Below are 20,409 nucleotides of genomic sequence, written 5' to 3'. Positions count from 1 at the left end.
AGTCATCTTTTGATGTCCAAGCAATGAGAAGAAATTAGAATATTTCTAGAAATAGAATACTTCTTATATTTTATTACTGGATGAACAATATTAATAAATTTCACCAATATTCATAAGTGCTTTGCTCATCTAGCTAGTAGCTGCACATTGTACTGTAAGTAAAAGCTTCTCCCATCCTCACCTAACGTTTATACCAGTGAGGCAGCATGTGTCAATCCCTGGTGTCTCGCATGTATCGTGAAGGCCTCTGACATATAATAACAAATCTGACTCAGTTTCTCTGACCTCTTCTTTTGAAATAATAACTACTCTGATTGATTAGTTTTCTTAACAATACAAAAATAATTATAATAATTACGTTTCATAAATCAAACAAAATAAAGAAACACTGAAAACTTAGATCCTAAAAGAAACAAACTCCACAGCAGTTTTCAAGGGATTCCCTCAGGACTCCACCTTCACCTTAACTCACCTCCACTACCTTCTCTCTCTGCATCTTTATGGGTTGTTTGGTTTTGCTCATGAAAAGAATTTCACAGAGAAAGTGGAAAATGGAGAAAAGAATAAACCGAGGAAGGGAATGGCAGAAAGAAAGAAGAAAAGATAGAGAGAGAAGTGTGCATAACAGTCTGTGGGTTCGTGGACATTTGATTGCTATATAGATCTTACTGGATAAGAAAACAGTGGACCTCACAAACACAGACCATCCAAAGAAGAATAGCATCTTCACCTAACAAGCTAGGCTTCTGAACGTTATTCTCCATGAATAGCATCTGGATGCTTATAATCAAGACAACCCAAAACATTAATCTGAAAAAGAGCAAGGGTGCTGTGAGGGTATAGTGATACTCAGCATTCGTTATTTAGGAGATCTACAGAAAACTTTGAAAATGGACTGTTTGGGTCCTCACTAAGTTACTGGACAAGTGAATTTTTAAAGTGCTATGCTAATTTTTAACTTTTGTGATCTAAAAAAAATAAAATGTATTAATTGGTAGCAGAGAGTCAAGACTGAGTGTTGTGGCTTTGGGATTGGGTAGGTGCAGATATTGGCTTTATTATTTTCTTGTAGGCCACTGAGCAAATCTGTCATTTGTAAATCTTTATTTGTAAAAATAATTATTTCTCCATTGCAATCACTTATGCAATAATATTTGTAAAGCAGCTGTAGCAAATAAATGGTAGAAAACTTAGTATTGTTAGTATTTTTAAGGATGTGGACCAAGATAATGCAAAGACCAACATCTATTAATATTAAAGGGCTACAGTAACAACATAGGACAATTTGAATTACACAGAAACTTATCTCAGTTCTAGGGGCTAGATTTATAAAATCAGGGAGTGATTTCTTTATAGGGCATAACACATTTGTGACAGGGATTTTTCCTTAGAATTGATATGGAATTCTCCCTATGTCTTTTCTCATCTTCCCTTCATATATACGTCCATGTTTACAGCTCCTATTTTTAGAAGCATTAGGAAGATCCTACAGACCTTACTTAAAGAGCATTTTAAATGACATCTTCAATTAAGATCACAGTCTAAGATGTTTGGAGGACAAGATTTCAACTTGTGAATCTATAGGTATGTAATACCTGAAATGTTTGAACGGCCATTTATTGAGATGGAAACACAAAGTACAGAATAAATTTGATATTTCATTACATGAGATAATATAGAGAAGTTACCAGACTGTACAAATAGTTTGTCAAATTGCAAACATCCACTAGTTCACTCTTTCTCTTCCCCTACCTATCTCTCCTTTCCTCTCCTCAGCTAGAGCTTTCTCTTTCCGTCTCTTATTGTATACTATGATCTACTAGTCTAATTTGTAGAGTCACAGAGATGAGCACAGAAGCTTTTCAACACTAGATTGGATGTCTTTTGTTTAGCCCTAGGATTGTATTTTCAATTAATTTGCACCAATTGTATCCAGGGTTCTGTTTTGTATCATCCCAGGAACAAAAACTATGAGATATATAACGTCTTCTACATGTTGAAGCATATTCTAAAAGATAATCTGTATAGCCAAGAGTTATAGCAATCGAAGAGCCAAAGGACAATCAAGCAAAGCTGGTGACTCTCAGACTCTCTCCCATTTTGTTTCATTACTTTCTGAGTCATTTTAAAAATGGGGATGACATAAGTGCAGCAAGAAAGCTTAAGAGAGCAACCGCATAGTACTAGTTTTAAAGGAAAGTAACTCCAGTTTCCCCTTAAGTGGAGACAAATGTCTAACTCCAGGGAGTGTTAAAATGACACAAATGAATCAGCATGCCCACAGAGGTATCTAGTCCTCCAACTCTATATTTCCAAAGTGTTAACAGTCCTGAGTGGAACTTGGTGTAATTGATACAGCCTCAGTCTAATTGCTTTATGAAACTTGGAAAAGTTGCATAATAAGCCATGGGTCTGCATATAGTAGGTGTCTTCCTAGTTGAGGTTATATTCTGTGACTCAGGGAGACAAGTCAAAATTCAGTTTCTTTGAGCCACATAATGGCTTACTAATAATACCACCCAATTTTAAGTGTCAAATATGAATATAAAAGTAATTCACACTCAAATTTTAAAAGTCAACTTCAAGGACATACAACATCACATTATGCTTTAGGACCTTCAGGAAAAATAAATGCCCTGCTAATAAAAAAAAAGGTTTATAATTTATAATATTAAGTTGTAAGATAAGTCTCTTATTTATGAAAGATCTCTGTTTCCAAGTTTTCCTGTTCAAAGCTGTATTTCTATCAAAGATGATGCAGAGTCAGATCTTCATTTTTTGCTGTTGTTCTTCGCTTTAGTATTGTTTGAGACAAGTTCTTTTTTTCATTTTTATTTATTATTATTATTATTATTATTATTATTATTTATTAATTTATTCTTGTTACATCTCAATGGTTATCCCATCCCTTGTATCCTCCCATTCTTCCCTCCCTCCCATTTTCAACTTATTCCCCTCCCCTTTGACTGTTCCTGAGGGGGATTACCTCCCCCTGTATATGCTCATAGGGTATCAAGTCTCTTCTTGGTAACCTGCTGTCCTTCCTCTGAGTGCCACCAGGTCTCCCCCTCCAGGGGACATGGTCAAATGTGAGGCACCATAGTACGTGAGAAAGTCATATCCCACTGCCGCTGAGCTGAGCTGGTGCCTAGGGTGAAACTGAGCACTTGGCCCAGCCTGCATCACAGCAGGGGAGCTGTGGCTGCACTGAGGTAGTACCTCAGACAGAATTGCTTGCTGAGTTGAGACAAGTTCTTACTCTGTAGTCCAGGGCAACCTCAAACTCCTGTTGTCTTCCTATCTCAGCCCTCGGAGTAATGGGTTACCATCTATTAACCAGCACACTGAGATTGTCTTTTAGTAAATGATCAGACAACATGAGTTTCAAAAGTGAGTTACTGTAGACTGGTTACTGCCCTCAACCAGAAGAACATGCCTTTCTAATACCAAGGCCTTTGCCGTTGTAGTCCTTTCTACAATGACTTTGACCTTCATCCTGTAATTTGATTTTGCCCTGAAGGATATCAACAAGTATAAAGAAAATAAAAGCTTAATATAACCCAGGATCATTATGGCTGAGTTCTGGAATAACTTTGGCTAGGTGAGTGAGTGATGTGGGTACAGTTGACTTAGATATTCTGGCTACAGTTGAGTTTGAAATGCAGAGCCCAGTAGGGCTTCACATGTCAAAGTATCTACAACTAAGCCCTATGAGGTCAACCCTCATGGGACTTGATATATTGTTATTGCAAGCCATTCAGCTTCAGATTAGTAAGAAGAAATGCTACCGCTTGGGTTATTTATTCATAACATTTGTTTTATATGTATTTTTGAAAGCTTCAGAAGAAAAAAATCATTGGAAGAGGCAATAGTCTGATAAATATTCATTGTAGTGCCTTGGTGATCTCTAAAATTCTGATGAGGAGTTCCTAGGTAAGTTAAATGAGTGCTGCCTACATAGCTCTCTTAGAAGAAAGGACTTTTACTAAGATCTATAACATTTATAAGCTTCTAGGGGTGCTTGGAGAAGCTTGGAATAATTGAATAAATGATGTATTTTGTCATATATTTTAAACTTATGAAGTAGCCAATCATCTTTGTGCTTGTTCTTTATCATGAACCAAACAAGAAAAGAACAAAAATAAAATTATGACTCATGTGTTGGCAAAAAATTCAAAAATTTAACTTTTCTTTGGAGTCCTAAACCTGTGGCTCTTTTTTATTTATATGTGATAATACTGACTTAAAGAAACAGATTTTCAGTAAAATCAGTGGAAGATATCCACTAGATTATCAGTTACTAACCAAGGATACACTTTCATTTTTAGATTTACCTAAAAATTGTATTTTTGTGCTTTCAAATGTGTAGCTTACATATATATATTTGTAAAATTAAAATATATTTAATTTGTATTTATATGTTATATATTATGTGTAAATATAATAATGTAACTATAAATCCTAGAAATAAAGTGGAAGAGAAGTTTTTTGTGTCACTGCTATTCATAAATTAAGAAAGAAGTTGTCTTACCTAAAATATAATGCAAACATAAATTCCATTGTAGCTAATCAGCTACACAGTATTTATGTTTTCTATGTTATTGCTTTATTATAATTTCATTATTAATAAAACTATTTCAATGATGATTAAGCTTTTACAATACTTTCACCATACTTTTAAATTTGTCATGTACTAGGAGTCAATCACTCCGAAAAGTCTTTGATACTCAGTTGACTCTCAACTGATATTATTCCATGGGACCCACAGTGTGATGGCCCAGTGAGTGGAAAGTACCGTAGTTAGAGAAACCCTGCCCTGTCTTCATGATGCAGTTAACTGTTCTAATTGTGGCATTCTGAAAGACTACTTAGGAGCAGAATTGAATACGGAAATGGTATATAGATGATATGGCAAATGCAATAATGGTTTGTGTGGATGTGTATGGGCAGGTGTTTCAAAACCTTTGATATAAATCTTACAGGAGAAAGAGGGCAAAGGATAGGAGTGTACAGATGACCTCTCTCCAGACCAACAATGAACTTAAAAGTCAAACTTAACTTGAGGATGTGTAGATCCTTTCCTAAGGAAGCGGAAAATAGTAAAGAGGGAGTCACTGTGTTGTCTTAATAAAGGAAGAGGTGATCAAATGCCATTTAAAAGCAATGGGCAGCAGTATTTACAAAGAGCCCAGGGAAAGACATAACTTTTCTCCTCAAATAGCTGAGGAGGAATTGGATGTGACAGAGCACAGAGAGAGAGAAGAAGATTGACAGTACAGAGCCATCAACATGTGAGGATATACTCATTGCAGTAGGCTGGGAAAAGGGCAGTGCTGAAATTAATGATACCAAGAAGACCATATACTTGTGTGTGTCACAGACCCGGCACACCAAAATCTAAGAAAAAACAAGTCTTAGAATAATACAATTACTTCTCATTAAGACTGAACGTCAAGAAACAGTTCTGTAGACATACAGACACACACACACACACACACACACAGAGAGAGAGAGAGAGAGAGAGAGAGAGAGAGAGAGAGAGAGAGAGAGAGAGAGAGAGAGAGAGAGATAACTAGGCAGACAACTCTTCAAAACTGATTCTGAAGGAAGAAAAAACTGAAGGGAAGAAAGCATGGCAGAAGGAACCATCGAGGTTAAAGAAATTTGATCAGGAAAAAAGAAGTAAAATAATAGAGAAAACGATTAGTGAGTAAAGTAAGCAAGGAAGGGCACAGAAGAAAGACTAGAGCATGTGCCATCTCCATCCGTTTCTTTGTCACCTTCCATCCCTGTCCCTGCACCTGCCTCTGCCTCTGACCCTCTCCTGCCCCTCCATAGTGTAATAACAGCAGTACAAGCTGTCTATGGGAACTATATGGATATTTCAAGTTCCTAACACTTACAAAATGTCACAATTGAAGTATACTAGAACCAAAACCCAAACACAAGTTCCTCTGAGAGCGTAATGCAGAATTCACTCTTCTGTAAATAATAGGGTCAATAATTACTTAATTAATGCGAGGTATTCACCAATGACCTTTAATTGACAACGAGTCAATTCACTAAGGTAATCAGTCATTGCTAGAGTCAGAATTAGATTTTCCTCTTAAATCTAAATTTTAAATACGGTAATGTTCTTGTGATTTAGGTCAGAGTGAGGTCACCAGAATTGCTTGAAGTCAGAAAATATTAATCATATGTAGACCAATTGGATTTAATGACTCAAAAGTATACAGTTTTTAACTTTTCTGCGATATGACGTAGGCTAGAAACACTCATTTAATATTTAACTCTATCTATGTGATTTGTAATATTTTCAGTGTATTGAAGTGTGGTGATTCTGAAGGTTGGTTCTGCACATATTAGGCAGCTACTGGGACCAATGAGCTACATTTTCAGCCTACTCTATGGTCTTAAGGTAGGATTTCACACTGTCACAATTACATAGGAGAACGGCAAGATTTAATATAGGGGGAAAGAGATAATTAATTATCTTGCTTTTCTCTGTGTGGAATTTACCATATAATTTCTTTTATTTTGAGGGTATATGTTCATGCAGCTTGGCTTTATTCTGATATTAAATTAGGACTAGAGAATGTTTAGTGCTTTTTATTTCGGACTTAGCTTGTATAGGATATGCATTATTCATGGGGAGAAATGTGGCACTATGAACACTTGCATAAATATCATATGTAGAATATTTTTAAATTTAGAAGTAGTATTTGTCCTTATGCTTCAGGAAGCAGCCTACTAAATCACACAGACTAAAGCTTTTGATAGACATTTATCAATCCACCATAGCATGCCTGCTGTGACAAGCTGTCTTCAGAAAGTGAGGATCTGTGAAGAGCAAACTATCCTGGGCTTGCTCTATAAAAGGAAAGTCAAATGTTAATGCAGTTGCAGGGTAACCTACCAGTGTAGGTCTTGGACTTGTTAGAACAGTTTCTAGTTTAAAGGCTCTAACTTCTAACAGATATGTGTGCGTCTTTGCTAGAAAAAAAATATATATAGCCACATTTGTACCCCTGCTCACTGTTACCAGCACCACTCCTGAAACGCCAGATAAATTTGATTCCAAATTTCTTCCCCACATATGTACTTATATGGTCCCAAATAGCTATGATATTATGATGCGTTCAATGTCTATTTCTTATTCCTTACTGTATTGGATCATTTCTCTTCGGCAGTCGCTTCTTCCAGGGTTCATTTTTAAGTGACTTTTACTCCTATCTCTGTTCTCTTAGTACCTAGTAGTTAAATTCTTTCAATCTCATATCTATATCTCACAAGTAGCCCATCCGCAACCCCACATTGAGTAGTCATCATTATTTGAACATATCACAGACTAATAGGTTCCAAAACCAATTAGTTTTTCCTCTAATAATCTATCTATTTATATTTGAAATGTTTCCCAAGGGCTCATGCATCAAATATTTGGTCACCGGGACGGCAAAATTTATAGATAGTGTAGAGTATTTGCTTTTGTATGTGTGTGTGTTATGTGTGTGTGTATGTGTGTGTGTACATATATGTGTATATATACACACACACATATATATATATATATATATATTATTCGCATTATATCCATATTGCAATTTCCTCACTTATCTTCTTGTTCCCACCCTCCCTCCCTCTTCCACCCTATTCTCCTCCCCTAGACCTCAGACAGGTGGGATTCTCCTACTTCACCATCTGACCACAGCCTATCAGGTCTCATCTGGATAGCCTGCATCCCCTTCCTCAGCTTTTCCACAGGGACTCTCTGCCAAAGGGCAGTGGCTAAATCTCTGTCCCCAGCTCCCTCCCATCCCACTTGGAGAATGATTTGTCCATCAGCTACATCTAAGCAGGGGGGCTAGGTTCTCTGTTTGCATTGTCCTTGGTTGGTGCATCAGTTTGTGCAGGACCCCCCCTGAGACCAGATCCACAAGCCTTGACAGTCTCCCTCATCCCAGTCCTCCCATTCCCCCAACTCTTCCATACAACTCCCAGCACTTTGCCCAGCATCCCACTGTGAGTCACAGTATCTCTCCCAACCTCCTGCTGGGTGGAGTCTCTCAGAGGACATCTATGTTGGGCTAATATCCACTTCTAAGTGAATGTATACCATGCATGTCTTTCTGGGTCTGGGTTATCTCTCTCAGGATGATCTTTTCTTTTCTTTTTTTAACATTTAGTTTATTCGGATTACAACTCAATTGTTCTCCCATCACCACTGTCCTCCCTTTCCTCCTACCCTCCCACTCCCACCCTATTATGCTCTATTAGGTCCATGTCAGAGGGGGATCTCCTCCCCCAACTTAAGGTCGCAGGTTAACAAGTCTCATCTTGGTAGTCTTCCTATTCTTTCTTTGAGTGGACCCAGGGCTCCCCACCAAGGGGAGGTCATCAAATATGGGGCACCAGAGCTCATGTCAGAGCTAGTCCCTGCTTTCCACATAACTGTGGGGGATGTCCTGTCCATTGACTAGATCAGAGTAGGGGTTCGGTATTTACTACTTGTATTGTTCTTGGTTAGTGCAATAGTTTGAACAGACACCCCTGGGCCCTGATCCACCCTTTACTTTGCCTGCAAATTTCCAGATTTTCTTCTTTTTGGTAGCTGAATAGTATTGCATTGTGTAAATATGCCCTAATATCTTTATCCATTCTTTGGTTGAGGGGCATCTGGGTTGTTTCGAGATTCTGACTATTATGACTAAAGCTTCTTTGAACACAGTTGAACAAATGTCCTTGTTGTATGGTGGAGTGTCTTTCAGGTATATGCCCAGGAATGGTATAGCTGGGTCTTGAGACTGCACTATTCCCAATTTTCTGAGAAAATGCTAAAGTGATTTCTAAGTCATTGGAGTGTTTGCTATGACCAAACTTTGATTCTGACTTTAGAAACTGAACAACTGAGCAACAGTAGTTAGCAGCATAAATACATAAACAGAGCAGAACAATGCCACCTTGGGTTACCGCAGAACAATAAAAAGTACAGGTTTTGTTCTCTCTACAGCAGTTTCAAACACCAGTTTTTGTAGTGTGAGTCTGGACTTCTTATTTTCTCTAGTTTAATTATCTTGACTGTATACTGGCAAGAATAGTAGCATCAGCCACATAGGGCTTATTTCAGGATTAAGTGAGGCAATGAATGAAAAGTACTTCGGAAACCCCCAGAGGGAGCTCCTGAGGCTGCCTTTCCTGCTGTCTTCCTCTTAGCATTATTTTTACTAGATTCTACATCCCTGGGTTAAATATCCTTCCTCTAATGGGCTTAATTTTCCAGATAAGGGACAGTTGAGAAGAGTACAGATTATTGCTAAATAAGTCATTACCTTGGTTTTAGAATAGTTTATTCTTCCAATTCTAAGTAGAAGTAAAAAAAGTTAAACAAATTCTGTCCTTTGCTACCTAAAAGGTATGCAAGAACGCTTTTTCTTCCCTTGAACTCCCATGTTTTTAAAGTGTACTGGTGTTTCAGGTTCCTGTAAAGTGATGCTGCCCAAGTGCTTGTGATATATAAGGGATTCTATAGGAGGATGCCTGTGCCTCTGTGGTACCTCACGCCCCCCAGAACCACCAGGCTCAGAGAGGCTGAGGCAACATCCTTCAGAAATAACTTCAGAAAAAAATTCTTTCAAGATGAACAATTTCTAGGGAAGTAGAAATCAAAGTGTCCGTAGGACTATTCCAAGGACACATTTTACTTGCATTTCAATTTTTGGTTATGGATCACACAAATTTTACCACTAAACTCATTTCTGTGAGTGAGTGAAGATGGCAGCATGAGAGTTTTCCTCAATAGAAAAGAAACATGTGTGAGGAAATTAACTACAGTGTTTGCGTTGGCTGCGTTGGAATACTTGGCTGAGTTTAGTTTTAGTATGTCAGTAATTTTATTATTTTGAAAAATATGACCACCATTTGTCTTATTATAAATGAAGAAAATAGTATATATTAACACCTGACATGACTAATCTCTGTCCTTTCTTAATGTGCTAAAGATTAGGCATTATTTGAGAAAAAAATTGTTTTATTCACAGAGAGGTCACTTCTGGGATGGGAAAGATGGCTCAGAAAATAAGAGTACTTGTTGCTCTCACAAAGGGCTTGGGTTAGGTCGGAATACCCTGATGGTATCTATTACACCATCTGTTATACCAGGTATAATAATAGAAACCATCTGTTATTCCAGTTCCAGGGGATCTGAGGTTATCTACTGAGCCCTAAGGTATAGCAGGCGTATCTATGCCACACATACATGCTTTCAGGCAAACATTCACATGCATACTCGTTTTTAATTAAAACGTTTTTAAAAGGGTAACTCTTGTGACTATAGACAGGAATATTAATTCAGGAACTATTCATACTACAAATATTTATTTAGGTTTTTAATCAAACATTTATTACGTTCACATTAAATACTAGATAGTATAGATATTGTTTGGAGTGCCATTAGTATCTTCTATCAAAAGAGTTCTAAGAAGTTTGGTCATAATATAAACGCATCTTCAATAAGACTTTTCTGATATCATTCAATTTAAAAGGAATTTGTTAGATAAATTATAGTCTCTAATATTAACACTAGCTAGAACATTACTATTACTATCACCAGTATATAACTTGAAAATTATCTACTCAACTCACTGATAAGTATGGCTTTAAGCCTAGAGGATACAAACATTTATGGTTTTTGAAAAAAAAAACTGTGAATAGTCATGACAACTATTGCACTTAATGATAATTGGTGTGTTCTAACATTTTGTATACAAATATGTGCTGTCTAATTTAATATCAACTTGACAATGGCTAGAGTCATTAGAGAAGAGAGAGCCTCAATAGAGAAAATGCCTACATAAGGTTGGCTGCAGGCAAGTCTGTAAGGCATTTTCTTAATTAAGAAGGGTACCAGCCCTGGGCTATTGGTCCTGGGTTCTCTAAGAAGCATGAGCAAGCCAGTTTAAAAACACTCTTCCATGGCCTCTGCATCATCTCCTGCCTCTGGGTTCCTGCCCTGTTTGTTTGAGTAGCTCTTCTGACTGCCTTCAGTGATGACCTGTGATGTGGAAGACTAAGCCAAATAAACTTTTTCTTTCTAAGTTGCTTTGGGTTATGGTATCTTATCAGGGCAATAGCAGGACAAAATCTAAACACACATTTAAATTGTCTTCTTACTTTTTTCAATATATGAAGCTGAATTCAATATTATTCAAGAGTATATAAATGTGAAAATAAAACAATTACATTCTGGCCACATTCTGTCATGCCAGTCTACTTTCATCTGTGTAGAACAGGAGTATACTGCCATTGTCTCCTATTAACGTTCTATTTATAGAAAGTGTAAGACTCAAGATAGAATTCACTGGCTTTGTCTGTTTAGTTAGCTCATTTTCCTTTCAAATGAGGCTTGCATTTTGTTTTTGTTTTTCTAATTAGGTCATTTCCTACATCATTTTTTATTTTGTTTAAACTTTATCCCATGGGCAATTCTTGAAGCTCCTAGTGTCTACCAAATTAAACTCTTTCACCTCATTGTGTTTCAATCCAGTAGCTCAATGTATTTTCAGTTCAAAACAATTTATCCCATTTCCTTCCTGTATTTCTACACTAATCACTGAGAAGTCCTGATAACGTGCCCCCTGCTCCCCCCTTTCTGTTTCTGTTTTCCTTGGTTAGGCCTCCAAACTGCTGGTATTAGTTCTTATGAATCTCATTAAAATAGTGCAATCAGGACATGCCAAATGACCATCCATTTTTCTCATTGTAAAGTAACATTATGAGACCAGGCAAATGCTCTGACAGATTATTTTGTTGCCTGTTTTCAGCTAACTTCATTTAAAACTTGGATATTGTTACATAATTAGAACAAGATTTCCAACAATTCTTATAATATTCAACTAACACCTCTAGTCCAGTTCAAATGAGCAGTCCTCTTAGTGACCATGCTAAACATAACGAACTTGCATGTCTTTTAATTCTTCCGGTGCCAATAATTCCTATGCTGTCAGTAATATAAAGTCTACCAACCACACAAAGATAAATGATCAGTTAAATAGTCCTAGAATCAATGACAAAGAATCATAGCAAATATTATCTAAGCATAGTTAAACACACTATTTTTTATTTTGGTAGTTATTAGCCAAGAAGCAAAGATATGATCTCTCTGAATTAATATCTATGGGCCAAGTAAAAGAAACTTTCCTGAATCTTTTCTCTCTAAATGGTAGTAGCCAATGGACAGCTTATTCTACATGGTTGTGGGAAGAGTAGAGACTGTCTCTGATATGAACTCTGATGCCCCTGATTTGATCACTTCTGCTTGGTGGGGAGGGCCAGTGGGCACACAGAGGAAGGGGAAACAGGCTATCCAGAAGAGACCTGATAGGCTGAGGTCATATGGTGGCACAGCAGATCCCTTTCTGTCAGAGGTCCAGGGGAGGGGAGTAGAGCAAAACAGGGAGGGAGGGGAAAACAGGAAGATAAAAGTGAGGGGATAACAATCAAGATGTAATCTAAATAAATTATAATAAAAATTATTTATAAAGGTACTTCTTACAAGCAACTTAGGTAACAATGACATAGGTAAAGAACAAAGCATTGATGTTCCTTATTTATCATTGACTTATCTTAGACATAGGAGGATTTAAATTTCTCAGGATAAAAGAATACACCCATGAGGAACTTATTCCTTTTGGAAATGGCTTATATTGATTAAATAAAGAGCAATGGACAATAGAATTACATATGAAAGCATTCTGGTGATACCAGCTTGAATTTTTAGGTATGCCTATAGAGGTTAGTCTGAATATACCAATGGTTATAACTTTTTTTTTGTACATTTAAAACAATTATAATTTGTTCACTTTACATCCAGATTGTAGCCCCATCCCTAGTCATCTCCACACTCCCTCCGCAATGCCCCCGCCCTCCACTAGTCCTCAGAGAGAGGGAGACTTTTTTCCCTATTATTTAACCTCAGCCTACCAAGTCTCATCTGGACTGCCTGCATGCACTTCTTCGGTGGCCTGGCAAGGTCATCCCACTAGGGAAGGGATCAATGTGTGGGCACCAGAGTCCATATCAGAAATAGTCTCTATTCCCCACATTATGGAACAAAAAAGTAGAGTGTGATACCTATCTACTATATCTGAGCAGAGGGCCTAGGCCCTCACCATGCATGGTCCTTGGTCGGAGCATCAGTCTCAGCAGCAGCCCCCTCCCCTCCACCAAGATTTGTTGGCTCCACTGGTCTTCTTGTGGAGCTCCTCTCTCCTCCAGCTCCTTCTATCCACAATTCTTACATATACTCCTTATACTCCATCTTGAAGTCTAGATGTGAGTCTCAGCATCTGCTTTGATCTCCTGCTGGGTGAGGACTTCTTTGTTAGGTTCCTTTTTGTTCCTTCTCTTCAACTGTTTCTGGTGCCTATTCTATTTTTCCTTCTGAATTAGAATTAAGCATTCTCCCTAGGGTCCTCGTTGTATTTAGTTTCTTTAAGTTCGTGTGTTTTAATGTGGTGTGATTTTCAGCTAACATCCACTTATAAGTGAGTGTATACCAAGCTTGCCTTTCTGGGTCTGGGTACATCACTCACGATGATCATCTCTAGTTCCCTCCATTTGCCTGCAAATTTCAAGATTTCCTTGTTTTTAAATAGGTGAGTAGTATTCTACTGTGTAAATTACCACAGTTTCTTTATCCATTCTTTGGTTGAAGGACATGTAGATGTTTCCAGATTCTGACTATTACAAATAAGGCTGCTATGAACATAGTTGAGCAAATGTCCTTGTTTGATGGTAGAGTATCTTTCAGGTATATGCCCAGGAGTGGTATAGCTGGGTCTTGAGGTAGCACTAATTATTCCATATTTTCCGAGAAAGCATCAGATTCATTTGCAAAGTAGTTGACAAATTTGCACTCCAACCAGTAATGGAGGTGTGTGGTTCCCTTTTCTCCACATTCTTTCCAGTGTGTGTTATCACTTGAATTTTTGATCTTAGCCATTCTGGCACATGTAAGATGGAATCTCAGAGTCATTTTGATTTGGATTTCCCTGATGACTAGGGACATTGAACATTTATGTAAGTGTTTCTCAGCCATTTGATATTCCTCTTGAAGTCATCTTCTTCTATTCCAGTTTTTCTTATGTTTGCTCTTCTTTTAGTGTTTTAGATTTCTTGAATGTTTTGTGTCAAGAAGTTTTTAATTTCAACAGTTTCTTTGACTGATGTATTGATAACTTCAACAATATCTGTTACACTTGAGATTCTCTCTTCCATCTCTTGTTTTCTGTTGATATTGCTTGTGTCTGAAGCACTTGTTTCCTTCCTTATGTTTTCAAAGTCCAGTATTGCCTCAGATTGTGTTTCCTTTGTTGCTTCTAATTCTCCTTTTAGGTCTTGAATATTTTTATTCATTTCTTTCGTTTATTTCTCCCACTTGTGTTTTGCCTGAATTATTTATAGAATGTATTCAATGTATTTATCTGTTTGAATGCATTTTACTGTATTTCTTTGACAGATTTTTTTACCTTCATGGCTTCTATCATTTTCACCACTCCATATTTAAAATCTTCTTCTTGTGCTTTATGGTTGTTGGTTAGTGGGTGCTCATTCAGGGCTTGCTGAGGTAGAACCATTGGTTTCGAATGCTATCATATGGCTCTGAGTTTTGTTGTTTGTGTCCTTCTAGCCATCTGGTTGTCTCTGGTGTTAGCAGGCCTGGAGCTTCCTCCAATGGGGTTGTTATTTGTGTTCCAGCTGGGCAAGGCAGGTTGGGAGAACTCAAAGAAAGCAACAAATAAAATGTTGTTTTGTTAGGGCTTCTTATAGATCTCCTCAGGATGGTGGACAATGGGTGTCCATGCCTTTGCCTAGCTCAGCTCTACTGGGTTTGCTGTCTGTGTCACAGTTGAGTCAGACAGGAAAGGAGCAGGCTAAGAGAGCTCTAAGCCCAAAGCTGATCTGGCTCCCTTCAAACCTACTTGGTATGGTGAACAGTGTGGGTTGTGGCTGGTACCTGATTCACCTCTGCTGGTGCAGATGGGTCAGGCTTGCTACACAGTGAGTAGAGAGACATTCAAGCCCAAAGCTGTCCCTCTGCCCTTCTTGTGGTGGTAGCTAATGTGCGTTGTGGCCCATGAGGGACTCCGCTCTGCTGGTTTGCTCTCTCCCAATGGTTATATCTTAATTCTGAACCTTTATATGTTTTTTAAAAAATATTTCAGATAAATTAATTCTCATTTATTTCATCAATAAGTTCTCTTTCTTGAGTATTTCTAGCCCAATGAATAGTGCTATTGTTACAGGACAGAAACAGAAGGAGATACTCATTTAAAGACAAAATTTTACCCTAAGTAAAGATATATTCCAAGTTACTCAGTGGGGATAATGTTTTTTTCAGAAATTTGAATAAAGTTAAGAACACGCCCAGTTACTTTTTGGTGACTTTCCAGTGATAAAATGTCAGGCATTTCTGGATACAAACACTACTTCACTATAGTAAACGTTCAGTCCTAAAATTGTGTGTTCTACTTCAGTGGTTCCTCTCACACTTGCTTCATACAGACAGTGTGCTGTTGTGGAACATGCAGAATGGATGGTGTATTTTGATATATTTTGTGTTTCTATCCTCATGCATTTCTATTTCCGTCTTAAGTTTTCTTCTGAAGCTAAGATTTAGTGTTTAGGTAATGTGAAATAAGGAATAGATAATTCTTAGTTCACAGACACTATGAGCTGTTATTTATGTTTTCTAGAAGTAGTGTGTGTTATAAAGGCAATTAATTTCTTAGTTTTATTTTTGTAACAAACTTTCTTCAATTAGTATGTCCATATGGTATGTGTGCAAGATCATTGGGATGTTTTCATAGAGATTTTTAAGAAGTTTCTTTTTTTCTGTATTTTTTATTAATTTATTCTTGTTACATCTCAATGGTTTTCCCATCCCTTGTATCCTCCCATTCATCCCTCCCTCCCATTTTCACCTTACTCCCCTCCCCTATGACTGTGACTAAGGGAGACTTCCTCCCCCTTTATCTGCTCATAGGGTATCAAGTCTCTTCTTGGTAGCCTGCTATCCTTCCTCTGAGTGCCACCAGGTCTCGCCCTCCAGGGGATGTGGTCAAATATGAGGCACCAGAGTACGTGTGAAAGTCATACCCCCCTCTCCACTCAACTGTGGAGAATGTCCTGTCCTTAATTTAAAATTTCTAGCCATATTTATCTTGAGTCAATCTTGTGAGCAGCCAGCATCCTGAAACTTCTGCTGATACTAAAGACTGAATTTCTCCACTAGCCATGTTCTTAAGAATAAGAATTTCATATAGACCCAAACCCCCTTACTACTCACAATATGTATTTACCAGATAGGACAATATTAATTAATTAAATAAATGACTACTTCCAAATGGGGTCTGAGATCAATAAATTTATTGGGGAGCTGCAACAATTAAAAGCATTGTCCAGCCTGGGTAAGGACTCAACAAGACTGCATCACTGAAATTCCCTGAACAATCTGATCATAAGTGGTTACATCCTGTTCAAATTCTAGGAGAGGTCTTTGGAATGTTTGAAGTTTTCATATCTTTTTGACTCTCCTGCAATCTTCTCCTACATCTAGGAATGTCTTTAAACAGCTGAGGAAGCAGCTATATATTATGTATAGTTTGCTAATAAACTGGTAACTCAAGAGTATTTAGAGAACAAAAACTTAAAGAACAAAACCATATGATATGCTGACATGTAACTGCAGATTTTTATACCTATGACCCAGATCCCTAAATAATGACCCTGAGACTTTATTGATTATGAATAAATGCCTAGGCCATAAGCTTTGGCACATTCACCAACTAGTTCATAACTTATTTTAAATGTTTACTCTTTTCTATGTGTGCCACATGGCTGGTTACTTCTCTGCAGTTTCACATGTCCATCTTCCTCCGAGTCGTTTTGAATCTCCCTGTCTCTGACTCTATTCCACAGTTCATCTCTCCTTCCTTCTCCCTAAACTCCCACCTCTTCTTTCCTGCTTCAGCTAGCAGGCCATCAGCTTTTAATTGAGAGGTGATGCTTCTATACAGTACACAAGGCACTGACAGTAAAATTTGAACTGATATTTAAATTGCAGGGAGCCTGCATTGTCCTTGTTCTAGCAAATTTCGAGTCGTTTTATCCAGGCTTTGTGCATTTCTCTCCTAAAGTTGTACATTGGGTCCAAGTTAACTTTGTCACGGAAAGGAAGATGCTGATAGCTAAATATCTCCAGAGCCACTCCCTGGGTGATGATTTGAAATACAGACAGACATTTTGTGCAGTACAAAGAACAAGCTCTGTCCATACACTCTGTACTAACCCATGCAATAGAAAATAAAGAAACAAAATGCAGACATGACCACTTCTTCTTAGGACATTGATCCATGGGCAAGACAGAAAAGTCAATTTTAATTCTCCTGACAGCCTTCTCGAAAAAACTTCACAGGATAGAATGTTACATTTCAAACTCTATCAGCTACGTTGTCTGAATGGTACCTTTGGATGCTTTTTGGACAGTAGGATGGTTTGAGGAAACATTTGATTTTCAAAGAGTGGATTTTTTTCTATGATTGTTTTTAAACTTGAGGTTTTAAACTACATCACTTTTTATTGTGCTGATTTCAGCAGTGAAGGAAATGAAGGATATTGGCACTAGAAAAAATAGATTGATGTGCCATTATTTCTATTTCCTATGGAAGTCCTATTAAAATATACTTGTAAAATACTATGGCTAGAGTTGGCTATTTCCATTAGAAGGGATATTGATTCAAGAAAGCATTTCTGTGAAAGAAAGAAAAATACAATGCCAAAAGAATTGCACTTGATGGAATTTTGTCAATTTTTAGGTTTAGTTCGGAAAATCTAAGAGAAATGTTTCCCATATGAATTGACTTAAGCATGTATTTAGTAGAAAACAACTTCAGAATAATTGGTTGCTAATTTAAATTCAGATAATGAATGATGAAACTTGATGAAAACCAAATTGGAGATTTCAGGCATTTATAGCTTGGGAGTACTACTGTTCCTATCTTGTGTAATAGACACTCAAAGAACTTAGCTTCTTATTCGCCATTACTTGCTGAAAATTTTCCAGAGAGATGAACTTTATATGCTTCATTTTGTGGTTCTGTTTTACATTTCTTGATTACTTTATTTTCTGTCAAATATATGGCTTGGAAGGTAATAATTAAATTATCTAAGAAGTGATGATTACAGGTGATTTCTGTGATTTTTACAATTAAACCAATATTAGGAGGGCACTGAAACTTACAGTTAATTCTATTAGCATATGGTGGAAAAGATAAAAATTTTCACACAGTGCAAATACTGATTGACCAGGATAGGGTTTTTGTTGAATGGTAAGTTTGGTTGCAATGAGAAAAAAAAATCCTACCATGAAACTGTAGCCCACTTAATACTTACCACACCAGCAATATATATGAATATTTTTATTATTTCTTTTTAATAATATTTATATCATTTAGCCTAGTATAATAATTAGTCATAATTGTTAGCTAAAATATATATTATTATCACATTTATTAGTGTATTTCATCTCATGATTAAAAGTGGAATCTGATTTTTTTCTTTTAATCTTTCAGAGTTTTTTTTATATTTTATTATCATTCAATATGTTTGACATCTTGCTCCATCTGTGTGGAACAGTGTGGATCGCTGTGAGTTTGAGGCCAGCCTGCTCTACAAAACAAGTCCAGGACAACCAAAGCTACACAGAGAAATCCTGTCTGGAAAAAAAATAAAATAAAACAACAACAATAACAACAACAACAACAACAACAACAAAAACCAAAACCAGAAATCAAAAAAAGAAGAGAAAAAAAATCAAGACTGACATGTTTCTCTTGAGAATTCCATGGGTGATAGCGTTACTCTTTACTGAGAGAGGACACATATCTTGCAGCAGGAACCATGAGAAGGGTGGGTAAGGCAAAGGAAGGGATGAAATTTAAACCAACCTGCAGCGAGCGCATCATGGTGCAATGCCCATATGCTTCTGTTAAAGCCGCTTCTTGAGTTCTGAGAGTTTATCTTCTTCAGGCTAGCAAGATTTACCACAGTTCTATTTTCTTAGAGTTTGCAAGATTTTTTTATTATTAAACGTTTTCTCATACAGCATGTTTTTATCACATTCTTTTGAGATGGTTGGCAGCAGCAACAACAGCCTTACGTCCTAGCCAGCCAAGGATCTTCAGAGGAAGCAATCTTCACTACCTATTGCTAATGTTACCCTCGCTTAGCTGGTATATTAAACCCATTTTAGTTCATACTATTTTCCACTTGGGGTAACTGTAGAGGGACACAACCTCATTATATATTGAGGAGTACCTGCTTTTTAAATATACTGGATTTTAATTACTTCTGATGAATCTAATTATAATAAGCCATGTTAGTTGATAGAAATAAATCCCATAGACAAAGGACTCAAGGAGATGCTGACCTATCTTTAGTCACCGCGTGCTAAGCAGGCTTTGACATGCTTCAGTGCTCTCCTTCTTGTTCTGATTATGTAAAGTGTGAGAAGTTTCAAATGTATGTAGATATCTCTCAAGGCCAAAATCAATCCTTAATTAATACAGCAAAGATATGCAAAGTCATATTCCGAGACCAAGATGGGACCTTCTCTTCATGCCCTGGAGGCAGAGCTCGGATCATGTGCAGTGACTGAAGGAATTAGTAGTGAACACAACAGTTGAAGAGGATCTCTAAGATGGAGAGGGCAAGGGAGAGGGGAAGGAGAGAGAGAGAAGCCTTAGTGCAAACCCTGTTTATTTGAATTACCTGATGTGTAACCTTCGATAACATACTTATCTTTAACTTTTCTTATGTGTTAAATAAAAGAAACAGTCTACACAAATGAAACATAATAAGTGCACTTCTTTGCATAGTTTTTTCATGTAGATGGGAATAATAACAAAATATAATAACTGCTAATAGTTGTGGACTTTATGACGTAGATTATATAAATAAAATAATTTCTCAATGTCAGCATGTTGGAGGGAAAAAAAACTTGTCTCAAATACCAAGAGGTGAACTTTAGGTATTTATGTATGTGTGTCTGTATGTATATGTGTGCTATCATATTTGAAAATAAAATATGAACATGTGGAAACAATAACCATTTGTACTAAAGTTTTTTGGTTATCTGATGCTAAAGCATTTACAAAAAGATCACATTTATTTATTTTTCTTCCTTAATATGATTTGCATAAGTAATGAGAACTTCAATTTTTAGATACAAGTTCAGAATAAAAATAACTCCTTTATGATTGATGACAAAACATTTAGCTATCTCTAATCCTTGGACTGGAACTGATTTGCGTGCAATGATTTACTTTAAGCTAGTTATAAGGGCCAAAGCTATGC

The 20,409-nt window shown here is 37.0% G+C and overlaps 1 long non-coding RNA gene across 1 annotated transcript in view; it reads left to right on the top strand.

Moving 5' to 3' along the window:
* LOC311578968 overlaps positions 1 to 20,064 on the top strand; it is a 102,227-nt gene extending 82,163 nt beyond the window's left edge. Inside the window, exons 9-12 of the long non-coding RNA XR_014773016.1 lie at positions 1,458 to 1,584; positions 3,838 to 3,933; positions 6,321 to 6,418; positions 18,627 to 20,064. This is a non-coding gene — a long non-coding RNA (uncharacterized lncRNA). The remainder of the gene's footprint in view (positions 1 to 1,457; positions 1,585 to 3,837; positions 3,934 to 6,320; positions 6,419 to 18,626) is intronic.
* Positions 20,065 to 20,409: the final 345 nt, after the last annotated feature.

This window comes from Acomys minous (assembly GCF_964271855.1).
Source record: "Acomys minous genome assembly, chromosome: 12".
Classification (NCBI taxonomy): domain Eukaryota; kingdom Metazoa; phylum Chordata; class Mammalia; order Rodentia; family Muridae; genus Acomys; species Acomys minous.
The sequence above is the reverse complement of the archived record's forward strand: the minus strand, read 5'-3'. Positions and strand labels throughout refer to the sequence as shown.